The sequence below is a fragment of the Sphaerodactylus townsendi genome, linkage group LG05 (genome assembly GCF_021028975.2).
Source record: "Sphaerodactylus townsendi isolate TG3544 linkage group LG05, MPM_Stown_v2.3, whole genome shotgun sequence".
Taxonomy (NCBI): domain Eukaryota; kingdom Metazoa; phylum Chordata; class Lepidosauria; order Squamata; family Sphaerodactylidae; genus Sphaerodactylus; species Sphaerodactylus townsendi.
The window spans coordinates 23,332,399-23,355,552 of record NC_059429.1 but is presented as its reverse complement, the minus strand read 5'-3'; the positions used below and the strand labels follow the sequence as shown (position 1 = coordinate 23,355,552).

Below are 23,154 nucleotides of genomic sequence, written 5' to 3'. Positions count from 1 at the left end.
TGTATTAAATGAGCAAAATTGCAACCGCCTTCTCCGCTGTGGCCCCCACCTTATGGAATGGCCTGCCTGAGGAAGTCAGAAAGGCTGTCTGTCTCCTGGCTTTCAACAAACCATGCAAAAATGAATTATTCAAGAGGGCTTTTCTGTGCAGGCAATAGAGTTTCACTGAACCAATGCTTCACAGTTACTTGGATAAATTATTGGAGTCTGTGGCTATAGCATTGTTTGTAGCTTGCTCACACTAGGATCCTACTATGCAGTTTTTGCATCACTTAATGTGTCACTGTAATACTTATGCTTCGCTTCATGTTTGTTTTTAGACTTCAGGCTGGTTCTTCAACCCTAATTCCTATTGCTTTGTTCGCTGAATGTCCCGTCCTGTTGATTATTTTGGCTCATTGCATTGTGATCTGCCTTGAAACCAAGTGAGAAAGGCAGACTATAAATAACATAAATTAAAATAAACATACCTGTATGCAAATAGGCCTATGCTGTTAATTAAAGTCAGCTCTTCTCTGACACAGATTTGCCCAGCTGTTGGGATTAAATCAAAATGCATTATACATCATGCACTGGTGTAAAACTTGAAGCAATACAACACCACCTCATTATGCATGTTTGAATGAATCCCGACCATGTTGGACGACCCAGAATTGATTGTCGCAATTAACAATGCCCCAGGGGCTTTGAGATGTCAGTTTGTTTCAGAATCCATACGCTGCTTGAATTTTGAATTTCCTTTTCCTTTCCTTTCCTTATTGTAATTCCCCTCTTATCCATTAAGATTGTTGGTTACTTAACAAAAGTAGACTTAAATGTTGCAAATGAACAATTAAGGAAAGGAGGCTCAGCCTTTAATTCTGGTGTGGCTGATACATTTCTTAGCTAGCCATTTATTGGATTGGTCAGAAGACAATATTTATTTATTTGATTGGTTGATTGATTGATTTATATCCCGCCCAATGGGCGGGTTACAACAAGCTTAGAACATTAAAATATGGCTCTCAGCTCAAACTGGCTTTGAGTTTGAGTAAAATATTAGGGTGGGATGAACCAGAATGGGTCTAATGTATTGTTGAAGGCTTTCACAGCTGGATTCAACTGGTTGTTGTGGGTTTTCTGGGCTGTGTTGCCGTAGTCTGGTAGATCTTGTTCCTAACGTTTCGCCTGGACCGTGACTTCTCTCTGTGATACACCTCTGAAGATGCTAGCCACAAATGCAGGCGATACGTTAGGAACAAGATCCACCAGACCATGGCCACACAGCCCGGAAAACCCACCACAACCAGAATGGATCTGTTTCTTCGTGGACCCTCTTGCCCTGCAAAAAAATCCCTCCCTCACAAAGTTTGTGCAAACAGTGGGATATTTATTTATTTATTTAGTTATTATATTTATACCCCACCCAAAGGGCTCAGGGCAGCTTACAGTGGCATATGATTACAATGGCATATGATTGGGAAAGTATTGCTTTTCTCAGATGGCAAACTATTTGCAAAATGTGGAGACAGGGAGGATCACCTTTTTTAATGTGGCACATTACAATCCCTTCCCTTCTCTAGCTAATTAGTGTTTTGCCAAGAGTAAGTGAGGGTTAAGAATGGATGTTACCATCTCCTTAAAAAGTCAAATGCAAGTGCTGTGCCACATTAAAAAAGTGATCCTCCACATTTTGCAACTAGTTTGCCATCTGAGAAAAGCAACACTTCCCCAATTATGGAAACTCATCCATGTGACTAGCCCAAAAAGCATTTCCTTTAGCTACATTGGCCTTCAGTGATGACATCGCACCTGCTGCATTGCCCCTGGAAGTAGACATCTGAAAGAAAAGAATGGCACTATGGATTGGATCCACTCAACTTTTCACTTGCGAAGAAGGGAGGAGGGTATGCTTTTTGACAACTCAAAAAAGCTGTGCTGAGGATCATGGCAGTGGCATGGACAAAAGCCACCCGGGGCAGGGTTATGTTATGCAGGGGAACTGGGCAAAATTAAGTAAAAAATTAATGAGATTCAATCCTATGGCGGCAGCAGTCTGAGGGAACAGTCGCTAGGATCAGTGGTATCCTCAAGGAATTCTTTGTAAAGTATGTTAGCTTCCTTGAAAACATGTGTGCGCCAAAAGTGAATTTAGGAGAATACTTGGCATAACCGTAAGTTGTAAACTGAACGGAGAGAGATGAAAATATTTTATTTTGAAAAGACTTGATATGCCTAGAACAGTGGCTTTGTGGTAATAAAGTACTGGCAGTGTCGTTAGCCAAAGGATTCAGCTGACCTAAAATGGAATTAGCGCCGTGTGGTTGTTAAGAGCAGTGGAGTCTAATCTGGAGAACCAAGTTTGATTCCCCACTCCCCCACATGAGGAGCTGATTCTTAATTGGTGAACCAGATTTGTCTCCCCACTCCTACATTCCTTCTGGGTGACTTTGGGCTAGTCACAATTCCCTCAAAACTCTCTGCCCCACCTGCCTCACAAAGTAACAGTAGTGGGGAGAGGAAGGGAAAGGAATGTGTAAGCCCCCTTGGATCTTCTTACAGGAGAGAAAGGCAGCTTATAAATCCAAACTCTTCTCTTTTCTTATACCTTGCTTTGCCATCTGAGTAGTAGCCCTAATAGGCCAGGTTAGGCCAGTCTTGTCAGAGTTCAGAAGTTAAGCAGAGTTGTTGTTTGGATGGAGAGACTACCACAGTATAGAGGAAAGTAATGCAGACCATCTTTGTTCAACACTTGCCTTGAAAACTCTGCAGTGGAGCTTTCTGCGGTCACCATGACTGGGTTGTGACTGGGTTGATTGTAAATTTTACCTTACCTTTTCTATCCATGGTTCTCTACTCAGTCCTGATAAGATTTTCAATGGAGTGCACAGCATCACAGTTCAAGAAACACTAGTGGGAAATTATCCAAGTGGTACTTGATGGAGAATAGCTGTGGGGCGCAAGTCCTTAAAACTGAAAAAGTGTGGTGGTTTGTTACACATTTGGTGGGAAAACTTCCTCTCTAGGTGAGAGAAACAGTAATAGCAGTCATTACTCAAAAACGTTTTTTCTATTATTTCCCCACGTTAACCTTCAACAAACTTTTACTTACAAATGCAGCCGCTTGTCTTAGCCGCATTTGTAAGTAAGCCTCTTGGGTTCCAAATGAGAGTGCCCTGATTCTAAGAGAGCCCTAGTGCATGAGACAGGTCACTTATTTGACCCGTTAAATGGTTCCTAATTTGTCCAAGACTAGTCTGCGCAATTAAAAATAGAGCTCTATTCTGAGAACAGGGTACATTACTTGAAAGTTCAGACAAGTTTGTTTGTACCCATTGGATTTTTAATCTGTCCTGTTGCTCGTTCTTTGTCAACTGATTTGTAGGATTACTCTTCCTTAAATCGAGAATTTGGAAATTCTCTTTGCAAATTTGAGCTGTGTCAATGTTTTTATTATGGAGAAAAAGAAAAGTTTGTATTTTACCCCTTCTTTTCTCACCCGTAAGGAGTCTCAAATAGGCTTACAAATTCCTTGTCCTTCCCCTCCCCATTCTTGTGAAGTCAGTGGGACTGAGAGAGTTCTGAGAAAACTGACTATCTCAAGGTCACCCAGCCGGCTTCATATGAAGGAGCAGAGAAAACAGTCCAGCTCAGCAGATTAGAGTCCGCCACCCATGTGGAGGAGTGGGAAATCAAACCTGGTTCTCCAGATCAGAGTCCACCTGCTCTTAACTACTATACCACACTGGCTCTAATAGATACCATGCTTTTAGAATCATAGAGTTGGAAGAGACCACAAGGCCCATCAAGTCCAACCCCCTGCAGTGCAGGAACCATAATCAAACCACTCCTGACAGATGGCCATCCAGACTCTCTTTAAAAACCTCCAAAGAAGGAGAGTCCACCACACTCTGTGGTTGTGCATTCTACTGTTGAACAGCCCTTACTGTCAGGAAGTTTTTCCTGATGTTTAGGTGGAATCTCTATTCCTTCACCTTGAACCCATTAGTCCTGGTCCTAGTCTCTGGAGCCGCAGAAAACAAGCTTGCTCCTTCACCAACATGACATCCCTTCAAATATCTAAACATGGCTATCATGTCACCTCTTAACCTTCTCTTCACCAAACTAAACATACCCAGCTCCCTAAGTGTCTCCTCGCAGGGCATGGATTCCAGACCTTTTACCATTTTGGTTGCCCTCAAAATGGTTCCTTAATGACCATGTTGAAATGAGGGATGTAAAATTTATTTTTAATGGCAACTGTTTAAACTATTCGGGCAAAAAGCTTAAGAAGGAGATGAATGAACAGGTCTCCTTTCTGTCTGTTAGACCACCTCAGAGGTGTTTGTCTCCATGCTTTATGTTAGTCTGCTCTTCCATTATTCCCACTGGGCAGTAAGTTTTCTGGACATGCAGCAGTTGCCTGCAAATGCAATAACTTCAAGGAATGTGATTGACCCTCCACGACGCTCCACTCAGTCAGGTCTGTCTTTAATGGGACCACTGTGATTAAATAGTATAATCCCTAATCTCAGTTTGGTTCAAATTGGAGATTATCTAATCTTGTCAGGTTACCCATAATCCACCTCTGAACCATTCAAATGAATGCAGATTTGAAAGAAATGGAATGTAGAAACAGCCTCATCGCTTCTGTTGTCTGTTCTCTAACACATTTGTGAATGTTCCACGATGCAATATAATGTTGCGCTTCCTATTGTGTGATTGGTTATCGTGTGTGTGTGTGTGTGTGTGTATGGGGTGGGGGGTTTAGACCAGGTTAAAACTTGGCTAAGCAAAATCACATCCACAACTAGGCAAGTTGCAACATTTACTTCTTTATAGTCACCTTTCCTATGCTGGAAAGAACAGTGGTCTTGTCGCCACTTTTATTGGGCTTTCTAGAACAGGGGTAGGGAACCTGCGGCTCTCCAGATGTTCAGGAACTACAATTCCCATCAGCCTCTGTCAGCATGGCCAATTGGCCATGCTGGTAGGGGCTGATGGGAATTGTAGTTCCTGAACATCTGGAGAGCCGCAGGTTCCCTACCCCTGTTCTAGAACCTGGTGAGGCAGCTGTGACAAACCTGGAGGCTTCTTAGAACTTTCAGTTCTCTCACAAGTCTTCCCAGTATATTTCCATCCTTGAAGAGGCATTAAGAACAAGTTTGTCTGTAGAGATGATATGATCTGTCTGCAGCTTGTAAATATCGGTTGTCTCTTTTAGGTTTAAAGTTATATCCAAGCGGAAACACCTCTGATGAGCAGGATGGGTTGTCAGTTTCAGTTTGAACTACTGTCTGGCACTGGGTAATACACTGGAAAATGTGATTATTATATATCATGGAGGCTTTTCGCTTCTCCAACCTTTTGCTCATATTTGGATTTTCCTTCTCTTAGCTGTCAGATGTTTGTTTCTGATTAGCAATATAAGCAAACAAAATCTGCTTGTTTCCTGGAAAATCTGTCTGGATTTAAAAGCATACTTGTGAGTTTTTTTTCAGTCATGCCGCTCTTCCATGCCCTGTGCAAACCCAACCATAAGCCATTGAGCTTCCTTCTTCTTGCTAATGGCTATTTTATTTTGTGCAGGGGTTTGATTATTTTCCTTTCAGCAAGGTTGTTCGAACAATTACATTGTTGGAGTTAGAGCAAAAACATGTTTTTGGTGCCAAATGTTGGAGAGCCAGCATGACGTAGTTGTTTAAGTGTTAGACTAGGACCTGGGAGACCAAGTTCAGACCTCTGCCATGGAAGCTTGCTGGGTGACCTTGGGCCAGTGATCCACACTCAGCTTAATTTAATTCACATGGCGGTGATCGTGAGGATAAAAATGAACAATGGAAGCTACATAGTGAGAAAAGCAGGGTGAGGCAACGCTTCAGATGCATCTGTGTTTGAAATGGTACAAAAAGTACAATTTTGAGACAGGCATTTGTTGAATCCTGGTAGACAAAAGTTAGGTCAAATGCAGTGACAGCTCTGTATAACTGTATGTTTGTGCCTTTGAGATGCTCAGGTTTTCCTCAAAGTAAACTGCTGGTAACTCTTAACTAGCAGCTGATCAGCAGGCTTCATTATGGCATTATGATCTATTACAGGGGGCCTAGTGAGCACAACTCTGCTTTCTGGTTTGGGTAAACCTTTTTTTCCATTATTGTGTCTTTAATGCAAGGTGCACAGAATTCACTAGAAAGCTTCCAGAAGCTTCTGAGCACTTGGAGAACTCCCCACTCCTGTCCAGAGTGGGCTGGTTTCCCACCCAAATAGTCACGCGGTGGACAGGGACAGTGCTCCTCCCTCAGTTCTCTCTCTGCCTCCAGGAAGAGAGGACCAACTTCAGCTGAACACTTCATTTACCTCAGACTTTCCCTTTCATTTTTGTCTTTGTTGTGATGGTGTTTTTCAAGAAAAGTTGCAAGTGAGGCATGAAGGTGGCTCAAAGTGATGAACATAATGAATGTCTTTTCTTCCTTGGCAAGACTAGTATCTCCAAGATGTGTCCATCTTTTTACTCTGAAGGCCAGACATGAATGGGCTTTGAGGCATAAGACCACACTGTGGGAAAAGTCTCTTCTTTTAGTGGATACTCCATAGAGAAATCTGTAAGGAGGGCTCACATGCCTTCAGTCTCTTTAGTCCCTCTGGCTGCTACTGGCTGACACTTGAGCAATCACTACATATACTCGATATCAAAAGGGCACTCCTGTTTTATTAAAGTTGTACAAGTTCATTTAGACAGGGCACAAGCCTCGTCACTTTACCCACGAAGGGTAAAGTTGCTTCTTCACAAACTATTTCTGGACAGGTTATTTCTGCAATTAGGTTAATATATAAAAATGCTAAAGTGGATTATCTCTGCCAGTGCTAAAGTGGAGTGTCCACTTCAAGCTCATTTCACCAGAGCACAAGGCAACAACTTGGTCCACTCTGTCTACTTTCCTCCAGCATTACTCCATCCATGTTGACTCCAGGAGAGATGTATCTGTTTGCAGAGCAGTTTTACAGTCAGCATATCATTGATAAGCCTACACCAGTGGTGGCGAACCTTTGGCACTCCAGAAGTTATGGACTACAATTCCCATCAGCCCCTGCCAGGGGCTGTTGGGAATTGTAGTCCATAACAACTGGAGTGCCAAAAGGTTCGCCACCACTGGCCTACACCATGGTAAGGGAGCTTGCTGTTTTCCCGTTCACTGAAGACACAACAATGAAAACAGTTGCACTTACCTGTAACTGTTGTTCATCAAGGGTCTTCTGTGCAGCCACACATCCCTCCCCCCCTTTCCCTTATGTGGGCTGCCATTTTCTCTCATAAGTGTTCTACCATGACGATGAAGGGAGAACTGAGTGAGAAGCGCTCTCCCCACCATCACGGGACCTTTTGGGTGGGAAACCACCCCACTCTCTGCTTTGGACAGGGGGAGTGTTCCAAGTTCCCTGAAGTTTCTGGAAATCTTCTAGTCAGTTCTCTGCGGCCAGCCTGCGCAGCCCCATGCGTGCCTGCACAGATGACACTTGCTGAACAACAGTTACAGGTAAGTGCAACTTTGTTTTTCCCATCACTCTTTCTTACTTAACAGGGCTGGTTAAAATTTGGATTTGTTAGGTCCTCATGAAAATAGGTCAAATAGACCTAAAAATGCTTGTAGCAATAATTCAAGGAGAGTTTGGAGAGAGCCCTTTCTTTTGGATGATTCCCCTTTGGGAATGTGTCAGGTCTGTTTTAAGTGCAGTTTCCATCTAACAGCATAACCTATTTGATCTTTAAATAATAAATGTTGAGTATATCCAAATACACTGCAAGGAAATACATTGTAAACTTAAGATGGCTGGTGATGGACATTTTTTGTCCTGGAATATTATATACAAGGGAAATTAATAGTAGAACGGAGCTATCATTTTCCACTGAATTGCAGTTTCATTCTTTTCAAAAGTTTGGATGGGTTTTTCAGTGTCTCCTTGAAATGTCATCTATTTTTCATTTAAATCCTGGGCATTGGAAGGAAATAAATGATGAGTTTTTAGGGTTTAATGGAATTATATTGTTCTGAACTAGGCTACAGGGCACAGCAAAGAGCAATGCTATCCCTTTGTTTGTCTGACCAAACTCAATTTTTTAGCACTGACCTGGATAGCCCCAGGCTAGCCTGATCTTGTTGGATCTCAGAAGCGAAGCAGGTTCGACCCTGGTTAGTATTTGGATGGGCAACCTACAAGGGATACCAGGGTCGTGACATGAAGGCAGGCAATGGCAAATCACCTTCAAACGACTCTTGCCTTGAAAACTCTACCGGGTTGTGGTAGCTGTGACTCGACTGCACCAAAACAAAACAAAAAACCTTTCTGTTTTAGCCTTTCTTCAGTCCATATGACTGAAGGCATAAGGAGCAGTTCTGTGTAAGTTTTAGCTCAACTATGTAAGAAAGTGCTGAGAAGCATTTCCCACCAAGTTCAGAGAAGGCAAGGTTCTCTTGTTCATGGCCTTGAGCTGTGTCAGGGACTAAATGCATCCCTTGATCCACACAAGGGGGCTGCATGGCTATTAGACATATGATGGAGCTTCTTAATATGGAGCCCTTTGTAACCAGCATGTTTAGCCCTTTGTAACCAGCATGCCCATGTCCAAGCCTGTTTTTCTAGGTGAAAACTTGGCCAAACCATAGCTTCTGGTTTGAGTATGGTCCCAATGACTTTCTGTGGTCTTGAAATGCTAAGTTTGGACGCATAAAGACAATTTTTTCTCAATATTTATTTTGGTGCCTGACAAGTCTCACACTCTTCTGAGTCTCAGTCTCAGTGATGCAAGATATCAGCCAAATTAAATAGCTTTGGAGATGTTAAAAATGTATTTTTCACTAATACTTCTCTAATACTTTCTGACATTGTTTTGTTGATATAGGATGTGGTTAGATTTCAGAAGTACAAATCTTCGAGCAGGGAGGGTGTGTTCTCTTTCTTGCATTGGATTAGAGCCTCCTATAACTCACCCAGCATACTTGAAATCTCTGGCTTTTCCCTGCAATATTTTTGGCTGCCAGATTCAATGCCCTATCATCCCCAAAAACCCAAAAGCTGCTTTACTCGAGTTCCTTTTCCAAAATGTTGATGGATAACTGCATTCCTCGATAAGAATGAGTTTATAAGCAATTCCTATTTTCCCCTTTCTTCTGTGGGATAAGGATCCGAATGTTACTAAATCCTTGGGCTTTTATATTGTATCATTTCCGCACAACTGTTAAGATTAGGATGTGCTTAGAAGGGAAAAGATTGGTTAAAATGTGTGTATACACACACATATATATTCGTGTGTGTGCATAACATGATTTGTGATAACATGTCTTTACAACATAGTGTATTCTACATATCTTGCTTTCAATCAGTAGTAGAATGAAGGCACCTTTTCTCCGTAGACATTTATTGACAAGGTAATGAAACTTGTGATATTTTCATTATTGTATTTTATTTATTTAAAATATTTATATCTTGCCTTTTCATAATACCCAAGCTGGCTCACAAAATACAAACGTTTTCCAGGCAGAATAATCAATATTGCAGTTTACCTATGTGTAGACTTTGAGGACATTGCCTTGAAATTAATTATTTATTCCTGTGTTTTAATTCCGAGTCACCGGAACCCACATTTCCAGCATGGAAATGGGAATCTTGTGGCCATAGCTGGCTCTTCCATTGCAGCTGATCTGTAAGTGTGTCTTTGCCATCCTAAAATCTTAGGTGACAAATACAGGCAGAAACAAAGCTCTGATTTATTGTCAACATTACTGATGCAATAATGAAGCTTGTGCTCTTTTCATTGTATTTTGTTTAACTGAAATATTTATATCCTGCCTTTCCACAAATATTTGTGCTAAATACATAAATCTATCAAGGGGTTAGTGGTTTTTTTGAACTGAGAAACATGAAGGCATTATCCCAAAAGTGGCTGGCCTGTCAGATCCATTAGAAGGTTTGCACAGTGGCAGTAGCAAGAATAAGCAAGAACATCACAAAATGTGTTTTCCTTCATCAGATGGGGTTCTGCTGGTTACCTTATGATTTACATTTATTTTAATAGTTGGTAAAAAAAAAAATTAAAGGCGATTTGGGTAATGACTGCTCCTACGAGTATGCTTAAACCATCAAGAAGCAAGTGAAAATAGACCTCTGTCTCCTTGCAACCTGCTCTTTTTCTTGTGTGTTTGGTTCACCATAATTGCCCTCTTGTTGCTTCATTGCTAATTAAAGAAACTCCAAGAAGACAGTTTAAGTTAACTGTCTTGCTCTTATTCCACTTTCCCCTCTCTAATGTATTTCCACAAGAAAAAAAAATAGAATTGAACTTCTGATACTGCATGATATAATTGTGAAATATAAACCAACAGAATCAAGGAACGCAATATGCATGCAATAAAATGGACTCTTGTGTTCCATAATAATAATAATTATGGATTTAGCAAGAACCTCACGGGCACCATCAGCTTTTTAGCTGTCTAATTATCTTGGCTACATAACTGGACATTATTTACAGTAGTTACAACACGATTGGTGTACCACTGGTGCTGTGAACTCCTGTCTGTGGTTAGTGCCTTGCTCACCACCAGCGGTAAGGAACAATGTGCTGAACAGCTAAGGCCAGGCAGCTTGTCCTTGAGGCAAAGCCTGCTTGAACAGAAGAAACAAAGACCAAATTTTGTATGTGTTTTTACAGGAGGGCGCATTGGCAGAGAGCCATGTGTAAACTGTTTTCACAAGAGAACAGATCAGTAAAGAGCCAAGTGTAAATTGCAACTCAGTATATGTTTAATGTATACAAATACATGTTTTGGTGCCACCCTTTTCCTGTCTATGAAATGCATTTATTCAGGAGCAGCAATCTTACTGAGATGATAGAGATGTGAATGTGTCCGTCCAAAGATCATAGATCTTATCGTATGCATTAAACAGAACTTTCTGGGAATGGATCTTCCTGCCCTTTCCCTCAGCAACTTCCTATGACCCCTCCCCTGAAAAGGCATCATCAGGTGTGCTATCCAATCAGAAATCAACACCGTCGGGACTGAGGTGAGGAGGGACCTTGGACAAGATAGCTTCTCCATCTCACATTAGCTCAACATCCATAGAATGCAACCCAGTATTGTTAAATGGGGTTTGTAAAAAAGAATGTGTCCTGTAATAGTATGTTTCTCATAGAGGGTAATCATTTTCATTTAGCATCCCATTCACCTTTAACTATAAGGTATATACATTCACTCTTCCATCAGATGTGCGGGCCCTGTGGGATCTTAGCGAATTCCGCAGGGCCTGTAAAACCATACTGTTCCACCGGGCCTTTGGTGAGGCCAGCTGCGGATTCCCCCTCCCAGATGCCCCTGTGTTGTGTGCTATATTATCATTGGCATGCCCGATATAACACCTATTCAGCACTGCCTGTCCCCTCCTGGCCTTGGGATCGGGCGCCACCATTATTGTACTGTATATGTAATGCTGCTATGTTTTTATAGAGTTCTTAGTATGTAGATAATAAAGCAGTAGGTAATAAAGACATACCTCTAATCATAAAAGCGTGGGGGTGAATTAAGAGTTACTATGAAGTCAGGTAAGGCCATTTCATGCTGCCGAAGTATGCAGACAAGAATTAGCATATAATTTTATAGCTTCTGGGCTGCAGTTGGCATAACTGGTCACAACACTCTGTTTAAAATACTTTGGACTTGCAGTTAGAAGCACCTGAGATAGCACAAAATGGAATAATTACAATTCATAGCAATAAACATAAAAACAGTAAACCAAACAATCTAAGCAGCAGTTCAGACGTGTGAAAGCTGAACAATTAAGTAATCTTGTAAGCCCTGTATAGATAACCTGTCCATGCACTGACTCGCCACATGAAGGGAGAGCAAGTGCAAATGTGCTGGCAATAATCCCACCTCTGTGCTATTGCTGAGTCATCTGCATGATACAAACATGTGCAGGAAGTTCCTGTGCATGCACTCCCCATGATCAGTGATCCTGCTTTCCCAGCACTGCTGATCTTGGGGAAGGGGCTGGCTGGTAAGCTCTAGTACTGCTGTCAAAGCTCCGCTCTCGACCTGAGTTCAGTCCTGACAGAAGTCAGTTTCTGGTAGTTAGTTCAAGGTTGATTCAGCTTTCCATCCTTCCGATGACTGGGAAAGGCAATGTTAAACCACCCCATGAACAAAGTCTGCTTGGTAAACATCATGATGTGATGGCACCCACCATTTATACCTGTCCTATACCTGTTCCCTGCTCCATGAAGTCACAAGCTGACTTATGCTGACCCTGTAGGGTTTTCAAAGAAAGAGATGTTTGGGGATGGTTTGCCATTTCCTCCCTCCGTGTCATGACCCTGGTATTCCTTGGTGGTCTCCTATCTGAATACTAGCCAGGGCTGACTCTGCTTAGTTTCTGAGATCTCATGAGATCTGACTAGCTTGGACTATCTAGGTCGGGACTCTCCCAGCATAAAAGTTACAAAAATAGTACAGCATCAGTTCCTTTCTTGCTATTGTCTTTCAGCAAACCAAAGACTGTGAGACGTCGCCATATCAATTATTATTTCATCATACATTGGAAAGATAGCCACAGTTTTGGGTAGAGGCCATTTTATATATGGGAGAAGCCATATTTATTATTTTACATTTTACATGTTGGAGGAGCCACATCCATTATTATTTCATTTGTACATTGGAAAGAGAGCCACAGTTTTGGATAGAGGCTATTTTACAAGTTGGAAGAGCCAAGCTTTTGAAAAGTATGCAGGAAACTGAGTTATATTCTTTCTGGCTTTTGGTTCATTTTTTTATATAAAGGTTTGTTTCTCTCATGCACTATATTTTTTAGCAGGTATATAATAAAAGTGTGTGTTTTAAGTGTTGTCAGGTTGCTTCCAACCTTCAGTGGGTCCTGTGAATTAATGACCTCCGAAACATCTAGTAAGTTAACAGGTCTTGCAAACTGAGGGTTGTTTATGTCATATGCCTAGTTTGCTGATGGAATCATACACCCCCTAATTCTGAACCCAATCTGAAAGTGCAAATAGTCTGCTCAGTGGGGCCCCTACACACCCCAGGCTCCTAGAAAAATCTTGTTTTGTTGTATATGCCTCTTTTTAATTTTTTTAAAAGTTCTAAAATGCTGAAATTGTACAAGATTATGTCGTGAGATCATGGCTGACTCATTAGCCACAGACACCATCACAGGTGTCTTCTATGGTTGCCTAAGCAATCCAAAATGGCTGCTGAACTTTCATTTTGACTTTTGAGATGTGCCCTGTGGGAAGGAGTGGGGAGGCAAGGAGGACGAAAAAGGAGCAATGGGTGGGAAGTAAAGCTATTGTGGATGGAAAGATCATTTAGGAAGAATAATTTTCTATGAGCAACATAAAGGGATGTCATATATTAGACAGCTGGTGTGCTATATTGACTAGTGTATTGGGCTTGGACTAAGGAGATCTGGGTTGAGCTATTATGGAGGTGCTCAGATGCTATCTTTGGTGAGTATCCTTATACCAGACCACTCTTGACAGCTTTCAGAATTGCTGAGAGGGTATTCGGGGTATTGGGCCATATGTACTGCCTTGAACTCTTTGGAGGAATTGTGGGTATAAAATATGATAGACCAATAAAACATATTTTTAGAAGACGTTTGGTTTGGCCAGTTTATCAAGCAGAGCAAGTACGTGATCTTTTCTATAATAAGTATCTCACAATCTGGTTAACAAGATTTAAGACACAAGAAACACCCATTATATGGGAGAGATTCTTTGTACGTTAGTCTGCATTTTGCTGAGCGTGAATTATACCGTTGAATTATATTGCTGAATGTGATTACCAGCTGGCTCTTTTAATCTGTTTTCCCAGTAGCTCCTTGGGTAGGAATAAGCTACGCTTTGCAAAGCATGCAAAACAGTGATACGATAAAACAATGCTTGTTCATGAGCCAGAATTAGATCACAAAGCTCCAAAGCTTTCTAAATTAACTGTCGGTGTCTTTGTCTGAAGATAACAAAATGAAAAAAATTGGCACATTGTGCCTATAGTTGTTTTCTTTTAAAGGGTGCAGCAAGCATAGTTGAAATGAAGATACATTGCCAGAAGTCTCCCTTTGCTACAAATATTTAATAAGGATACAAAATCCTGGAAAGCAATCAGTATGAGTATAATCAGTTCAGCCTCCACTGGTGTATTAACCGTTTAAACATCTTCAATAGCAGCCTTGAAACCATCTAGTGCGCAGGTGTCAAACTCGCGCCCCTCCAGATGTTATGGACTACAGTCCCCATCATTCCCTGCCAGCATGATGCTGGCAGTGGGTGATGGGAACTGTAGTCCATAACATCTGGAGGGCCGCGAGTTTGACACCTGTGAGTCTAGTGCAGGGGTCGGCAACCTTTACCACCTAAAGAGTCATTTGGACCCGTTTTCCATGGCCCCGAAGATCTACCGAGCCGGAGAGGTGGCTCCGCTCTGGTTTGGCCCCTCCACTCATCTTTCCTTCCAGCCCTGAGAGGCGGAGGTGCCGGGCAGGTAAACCCCCTCTGCCCCACGAAGCAGGCAACTGCCTGCTCCATGGGGCAGAGGGGGATGGTGGCCACAGCCTGCCCAGTGCCACCGCCTCTCGCACTGCGGGAGGCAGTGGCGCCAGGCAGGGAAACCCCCTCTGCTTGATGGAGCAGGCAGCCGCCTGCTTTGTGGGGCAGAGGGGGGATGGCGGCTGCGGGAATGGCAGAGGGGGATGGCAGCTGCTCTGGAGGAACACGCCCACGCTACCCTCCGACCTCCAGGGGTCAGAGGGCAGCGTGGGCGTGTCACTTGAGCCTCCAGAGTAGCGCTGGAAGGGAAGGTGAGTGGAGGGGGGCGCCCCTCACTCACAGAGCCGCCTCTGGTTCGGCCCCTCCACTCACCTTTCCTTCTAGCACTACTCTAGAGGACTGGAGGACATGCCCACACTAACCTCCAACCTCCAGGCCATGTGGTGCCACAGTATAAGGCTGAAAGAGCTGCATTCGGCACCAGAGCCACAGGTTGCAGACCCCTGGTCTAGAGAGTATTTTAAATATCCGTTAAACAGCTCTCACTTTATTGGAGCACAGTTCTGGTGTAGTTGTAATGCACTGTGCCCTTTAATCCCATATGTACCTTACTAATGAGTGTGTGGAAATGGGGTGTATGGGGTATTTGATTCTTTTAATTGTCATATTATCATTGTGATGAGAATCAGGTCTGAAGTCACTCACACCTTTGCATTATCTCATTTCTCATGTATTATCTCATGTATTATCTCATTTTGCTACCCCTATTTACCCATTTGCCCTTTAAGGTAAAGCACACTTTTTATTTATACTCTGCTATAGGAAAGATATACTCTAAGGTAGTGGGTAATGAGAACTGTATATAAATGTTTTAATTTAAAATTAAATATTTTTAAAAGATGGCACGCATATTTGGCTGGACATTTGTTATGCAGATACTCCGTATTGCTTTCTTTGGTGTTACTGTGATGGGCAGCCCCGTCCAAGGGGGTGGGTGCCTGGCCCCAGCTGCAGTGGTCTGCTCCTCTCATGGAGCCTTTCAGGTGGTGTGCGGAGGCTTGAAATGTGGGAAAGCATCCCTGCCACTGGGAGCCCACATTGAACTTAATGAACTTAACACTACCTTTTCAGTGGCACAGTTCTGACCTCCCTGGTGCAACAGAGGCAGTGGCTGAGAGGAAGCTGACAGTGTTTGCTCCTCCCCAGCCACACTCCTGGGCTGCCCCTGCTATGCGCCACATTCGGCACTGCATTCCACCGCTGGGAAGGCCACGGCAGCCACATGCTGATGGATGTGCTCCTCTGCTTGGGCAAGGGCACCAGGGAGGGCAAATCTTCTGGTGTGGTCCCATACTATTCCCACCGATGGATCTCCGCCCCCCCCTCCGCCCCGCTTTTTTTTTTTACTCGATTAGAAATTTTTATTAGTTTGTTAAAAAGAAAAGTAACAGTATAACAATGATAAAATTGACAATATAACAAAGATATCTAACGTTGATATCTTCTGTCCAATAAGCTTCATTTCATTAACATGTATATTAAACTTAAATCTAATCCATAAAATACAGTATTAATGTTTCTCTCGTTAGTTCCAACCTTAAGAACTCCTTAAGGTTTCAATTAGAGACTCTCTATTTCTATGGTAGACTCTTCTACCTCAATAATTGGCTCCGTATATATAATATCTCAGTTCTGGGTCTATTCCCTACGTTTTTTTTCTGTTACTCTGCCATGTACATTTTTGCTGGAAAAATAACGATACTTTCAGTACTGAACTTATCTCTATAGTTACATTTCATGAATTGCTTCTTCTTTTTCTCATCTATCACTTATCTATTATTAAACTTCTATACTATCTAACAAATCATAATAATGAATAAATCATTCAGAAATAATAAATCATATTGATCCAAGTCATCGTCTTCTTCTTGACCTTAAGTTCAGTTTCCTGTTTTATTTTTCCTCCTGTTGTCTATCTTCTTCCATGTTTGTTTTCCTTAAAATCAAAATGTAAGTTTATGAGAAAAGCAATACATTATGTGAAAGAGAGAAAATTGTTATTTACTTATAGTCCCTTTACTTATATACCTATATATACACATACCCAGCGTAAAGTCATATATATGTTTACTTATACCCACACCCTTATATATACCTAAATATACTCACATATATTTATCTATCTATCTATATACATACCTATCCCTACTTTCAATTCATAACATGTTGATTTCTTTATTATAACGTTCTATCTAAATATTCGATATAAGGTTTCCAGGTTTTTTTAAACTTGTCAGGTTCTTCTTTAATCATGCAAGTTAGTTTATCTGCTTCCATTACTTGATATATTCTTCTTTTCCAATCTTCTATATGTGGGGCTATAGGTTCTCTCCAATGTTTGGCGATTTCTATTCTTGCTGTTGTAATCAGGTACAAGAATAAATTATTATTTTTTTTGATGTCTTTATTATTTGGATGCGGTTGTTAGGGAGGTAGCAATCCCTGTTACAGGGCTCTCTCCAAATTGATTACATGCAGCCAGCTTCCCCTTTTCCAGTCTCAATCCCTGGTTTAGCTCCCCCAGAACTTTGTTTCAGTTACTCCAAAGTCTGTGTGTTGACCAGGCTTTTCCTTGGGTTGTTTTTACCTTGAAGATACTGGCACACTGATTTTTTTCCCTCTATCTGGGCTACTCACTGAAGATCAGTGGCATACCTGTAGCAAAGAGTACCCAAGGCAAGTTAGGACATTTTGCCCAGCCCCCCCCCCCCAAGTTGCTCCCTCCTTCCAAAATTGCACCCTCTGGGAGGGGCACAGTGAAAAGGTACCCGTGCTTACCTCTCTGGGACTCTGTCAGGCAGGCGGTTGCCCAGCAAGCAGACAATGGACGGGCAGCAGGCAAGCGAGCAGCTGGCCTGGCTTGCAAAGGGTGAAAGTGTGCCTGCGGCTGGGCCAACTGCTGATGACTTGCACAGCAGGCAGGTGAGCAGGCAGACGGGATTGCGGTGGGCGGCCTGGCCTGCAGGGGGGAGGTGCACCTACCTGGGCTAGCCACTGATCACCTGCACGGCAGGTTGGCCGTGGACAACTGAGCAGGCGGTGGCTGAACAGCTTGGCCTGCAGTGTGTGTGTGTGGGGGGGGAGGTGTGCCTGCTAACTGAGCCCACCGCTGATCACCTATACAGCGTGGCAGGTGCACCAAGTGGAGGGCAGGCAGCCAACAGTGGCGGTTTGAGGGCCTTCGTAATCTGTGGGGGTAAGGGAGGGGGTGGGGCAGGTGGCCAAAATGTGCTGTACACATAACCCAGATGAATGGCGCCTGGGTCAACTATGACTCCGCCCCACTCCAAGATACACCACTTCTAAACATATTGAAATGAAGACACTGCTCCTGGAAGACTCCACCTCTTCCTCTGACCTCCATCTTCCTCTCAGTGTTTCCTTGCCAGATCACAGGCTTCTTCCTTCAAACAGCTGCTTCCACCCATGACTGCTGAGGTGTCCCTCTTTTTGCATCCTTTTCTGACTCTCACTGACTGTTCTTCCAGATGCTTCAACTAGTTAAGGTTCACTATGTCTCGGGCTCTCATCTCATGGATCTAAAGGCCAACAGAAGTGGTTAAACTACCCACTAATTGTCTGGAAGTCGTTTATTTTGAATCCCTTCTATCCTGAATAGATATGAGGGAGACTTACTGAAAGCCTCAGTAGGCTGGCCAAAGGCCTATATACTTTCCAGCTTTATTTCCCTCATAGAAGTAAAATCACCTTACATTTATCTCAGTCTCATAATGCTGCAATTTAATATTCAGCATTACTTTTATGCAGAACTGTTATTTACACGCTTTATATATATGATAATTTTCCACAAAGGTTTTTGTTTCTGCTTAAAAATCACTTCACATTTACCTCATAACTCTTCAGTTTCTTAATATTCACCATTATGTTTTTATAGGGCTTCTTTTACAGGGCTGGTAAGGAGAACCAGCACCTTTTTTAGGGGTTTTCAGGTCCTGAGGGGGGAACTGATAATCATATATGTAAGTATTGGCATGCATATACCCATATACACACACACGTTAAAAAACAACAACAAAACCGCCTGCCTTTTAATGCAGAATGACTATTTATACTCTTTATGTATTTGGTAACTTTCCAAGCAGGTTTTTAGCTGCTTCTGCACAGAAACCTTGAAGTATATTTCTTCTGTCATTTTGCCAAATATGCCCTTTAAGAGTGTAATGTTTCAAGGCATTCTTCATGGCTGTAAGAAATATGGTTAGTTTATTACAATAGAGGCTGACAAGATAATCTGCAGCAAGTTTATACTGGAAGCCTGTTCCAATGAGAGAATTGTGGCTAGTCTGGTCATAGCAAACCCCACCCCCACCCCCCAACCCCCCGGCAAGGCTGTATCAAAACGGGAGTGTTCACTTATTTGACTTTGGATCGTTTTGGTTTTTGCTTTACGGAAAGAAAACAGTGCATCTTCATTAGACAGCTTCCCCATGTGCTAAATGTCATTAGTTGATATAGGGCCCATGCCGATATGGTATTGCTAATTTGCCTAGTCATTTGGTATTGCTAATTTGCCTAGTCATTGTTAAGCAGCTAGAAACGTGAGTGGCCGCCTTTCTGGAGCATAAATCTTCCCCAGGCCCCAAACTTTATCCTGGTTGCTGGTTTCATTGGAAGCAGCATTCAGTATTGCTTACTTGAATTTCCACTTGTTTCAGATCCAGGGTCAAGACACTTGTGATAAAATAATCTGCTCCTGATTGATTAACCATAATGAACCGGTTGACACTGTTGCTTGCATTTGCACTGACTTGTGGTGCTGGCAACAGGAGAGTCCCAGTTGTCAAAAGAGACCAAAACTAGACTGATACTTTCAAAGTTCAGTCTTGTCAGAGAGGGAATTAAACCTCCAGGGAAAAGCAGAACAGAGCCTGATGGAAACTTAGAGAAATACAGGTTTGAACTGAGAAGGAAAATTTGTATGGTGGTGAAACATGTGCAATATCTACTTATCAAACATTATTTGTCTTACTGCTCGCACAATAGTGCTCCTCCAAATTCCTAATTTTCTGCTAATAAAATTGAAAAAGTTCTCAGAAAAAGCTGTGTGTGTGTGTGTGTTTCCAAGCTTCTACATCTTTTTGGAAACATATAAGAAAAACAGTAGAGGATCAAATTGAACGGGGAAATCATAACAAAGGATCAAAGGCTCCCCATAACTCCTTTTTGAGTATCCCGTTTTTAACGTTAGGGAAAATTCTCTGTACCCGTGTGCATACCTTGTTTGAAATTACCTGTGTAAATGAATGTGATGATCATAACCTGCACTAATGAGAACTGAAATGCTAATGAGATTTCTGTTGGATTGCAGTTTCTTTGCCTAGTTACTTGGACAGTCTAACAACCCTCTTCTTGCTTAGCAGATCAACAAAATTTGCCTTAGACTTGAATGAACTCTTTATTTATTTATTCAGGTCTAAGGCAAACTTTGTTGATCTGCTAAGCAAGAAGAGGATTAAAGAGTTCATGTCACTGTACATCCTATTGCTATACCTTACTGGAAAAAGATTTAGAAGGATTTTCAGCAGTCACTTCTTCAGTTACAGCGTTAATAATAAACAATAATGAACACGTGCTGTCACCATTACCAGTAGAGTTGAAGTAGAGCTACATATGTTTACACTTTAACGGGGAAAGCACAACTGAGCACTACAGTTTATTTTGCATTTGCCCTCCATCCCTTGAAACCAGGCTTAGTGCCTGAGTTTTAAACGTAGAATTATGGCACGGCCATATATCACAAGTGCCATCACTCACACATGCTGTTTAGTCACGTACATACATGTAATCTCATGAGTCACAACATTTTAAAAAACCTTTGTTTCTAAAATGCCCCACACTGTTTCTTGATGCCCCACACTGTATTCTTATACCATCTCCAGAATTGCCTTGTATTATATTCTTGCTATTTTTGGAATTGCTGGTCCCCTCCTGACTTTAGGATCGGACGCCACAATCAATGTGGGTTTTATGATAATGCTGCTGTTGTGATTTTAAGAGTTTTTAATGTTTGATGCTTACAATTTGAATTTTATTGTGTATTGTTTTTACTGTACACTGCCCAGAGCCCTTCAGGGATGGTCAGTTATATAATAGTAGTAGTAGTAGTAGTAGTAATAAATGTTAATATTAATAGCAACATAAGCAGTTTAGACTGCAGTCTGGATTGGGCTCTCAGCGAAGCAAATTCAATACCTACCCCTCCAGGGTTGGACCCTGATACAATAGTAGAGTCTGAGTTTCTTTCTGACCTCCCTGCATTCAAGACAGTATCTCTTATAGTTGCATTATCCTGACATTTGAAATTTTCAATCAGCTGTGAAACATCTTCTAAAATTGCTTATCCAACAATTGGGAAAAGTCCTCCCAAATAATTCTACCTTAAACAACTTTTGGATCCCCTGGACTGCATGGAAGGAAGATTCTGCTGTGTGCAGTGGTGGGATTAAAATAATTTAACAACTGGTTCAGGGATCTGGGGGAGTTGGGGGAGGGGCAACTGAACACTTCATGCCCAAATGGCAGAGACGTATAAAAGATGGAAGGCACAATATGAGATGTACTCAAGTTTTACAGTTGACATGGTTGGAAATTACTGTACAGGTGAGCTTGAAACGAGTCAACACACATTTATGTTAGGAAGGTCAATATTGTGTTTGCATGTTTTAATAACAGGAGCATCTCTGCTTAAAAGGGACTCAAGTCAGCAGGGCTTGCAGAAGTCTGTGAATTTGTAGCCAGCCAGATTATAGGCTACTGTGCTACATGGAACAGCTCCCCGTCCTGCGCCCCACTTACCTGAGGTTTGCAGTGGCCCTGGGCAGCCTTGCGGGCTGGGCCTGACAGGGGCTGAGGGGTGCCCTGTGGTGGCCCCTCCAGGCTGCTTGTTCAGCTGGCAGTGCTGAACAAGCTCCGCCGGCTGAACGAGCAGTCTGGAGTGGTGGGGCAGAGCTGAGGGGTGCCCCAGCGGCAGCCCCGCCATGCTGCTCGTTCCGGCCTCCGCTGGCTGAACGAGCAGCCTGGCGAGGTGCGATTCATTTAACAACCAGTTCAGCTAAACCGGCTGAATCCCATCTCTGGTTGTGTGGCTGCTTGTAGGACGGGCAAAAAGACATAAGACGTTGACCCAACTTGGTTCCTCTTGGTGCTACCCCAGTGGCATGAAAAGGGTCCTCACTGCAAGAGTTCACAGGATACGAGCATAATGTGAGAGAAGGTCAGAAATACCAGCAGAATGGTTATTTTGTTTTTTTATCCTGAATCTTTCTTCCCCCTCCCCCATCCATCAAACTTTGCATCTGTTTCCTAATGTGGATCCTCTGGGATATAAGCGCCTGCAGCTTTGATTGATTTCCTTAGATGCCCTATTTGCGGGCAAGCATTCTAAAGATGTGAATTAAAATTCAGAAGAAAAAGGGAGAAATGTAGGCTTTCCCTTGGAAACTGTAACTAGGTGCCTTTTGAAAACTGTTGCCATTGAACATGGAGCTTTTCTAACCCAAGGCCAGGTTTTTGGCATTGCAGAAAGGTTTTTGTGTGGCAAACCCCCCGCCCCCCCCCCCCTTGTTTTTGCTCTGAGGAAAATGAATGCACAGTAGCCTTGGGCTGCATTATTCCGCCACAGTTAAAATATTGAGCTGCACAGACAGTGAAGGGAAACCTTTTGCAGCCTGGTCAAAAGTCAGTAAATGAGAAAGAGTATGTGTGGAAACATTTAAAATGGTGGATTGTTAATAACTGGTGCTATGTAGTTTAATTTCAATTTGTCCCTGCTCTGGGCGTTTCAGGGGTATTACTGCAGAGCAGATTTTTGTGCAGAATTTTTGCTCTAATTTATGTTCAAATTTTATTTTTCTCTTGAGTTGTCAACAGTCAAATACTTCTGTGTGCACATGTATTTACAGAGCTCATCTGGCATTATTATCTCAACCTTTGCCCCAGCAATGTGGGAATAACAGTATTGACCTATTTTATAGGGTTGTTAAGATTCTGCATGTTCAGGGTTAGCATATGTGAAGCATTTAACCCTTCTAAGGGGGTTGACAGTAGTGTTACCGTGTTTCCCCGAATATAAGACAGTGTCTTATATTAATTTTTGCTCCCAAAGATGTGCTATGTCTTATTTTCAGGGGATGTCTTATTTTTCCTGTGTTCTGTTTGTCGGGCATGCTTCCAAACAAAAACTTTGCTATGTCTTACTTTCGGGGGTGTGGCGATCCCCCTCCCCCTCCTGTGGCTGCGGCTGACAAGCCGTCCCACCGTCCCTTTCCGAGGGGTTGTTCTCCTCGTCTGTGGCCCCGGTCTTTGGGGTGCTCGATGCAGTCAGCCGCCTAAACCACAGGGTGCCTTCCCCCCCCCCCAAGGAGTGAGAGGCCGCCCTCCTTCTCTACGGGTCTCTCTCTCTACTGGTGACCGGGGCTGGCCGTTCTCTGACTGGTCAGCCTTTCCTCCCCCAAGACGCCTTCATACCCTCCTCCGCTCTCCCTTGCTCTTCTCCCTTCTGCTTATCTGCTCTTCCCCACTCCTCTTCCTTCTGCTTCTCCGCTCTT

The 23,154-nt window shown here is 42.6% G+C and overlaps 1 protein-coding gene across 1 annotated transcript in view; it reads left to right on the top strand.

The window, feature by feature from the left end:
• XPR1 (xenotropic and polytropic retrovirus receptor 1) overlaps window positions 1–23,154 on the top strand; it is a 146,549-nt gene that overhangs the window by 52,229 nt on the left and 71,166 nt on the right. The window lies entirely within an intron of this gene.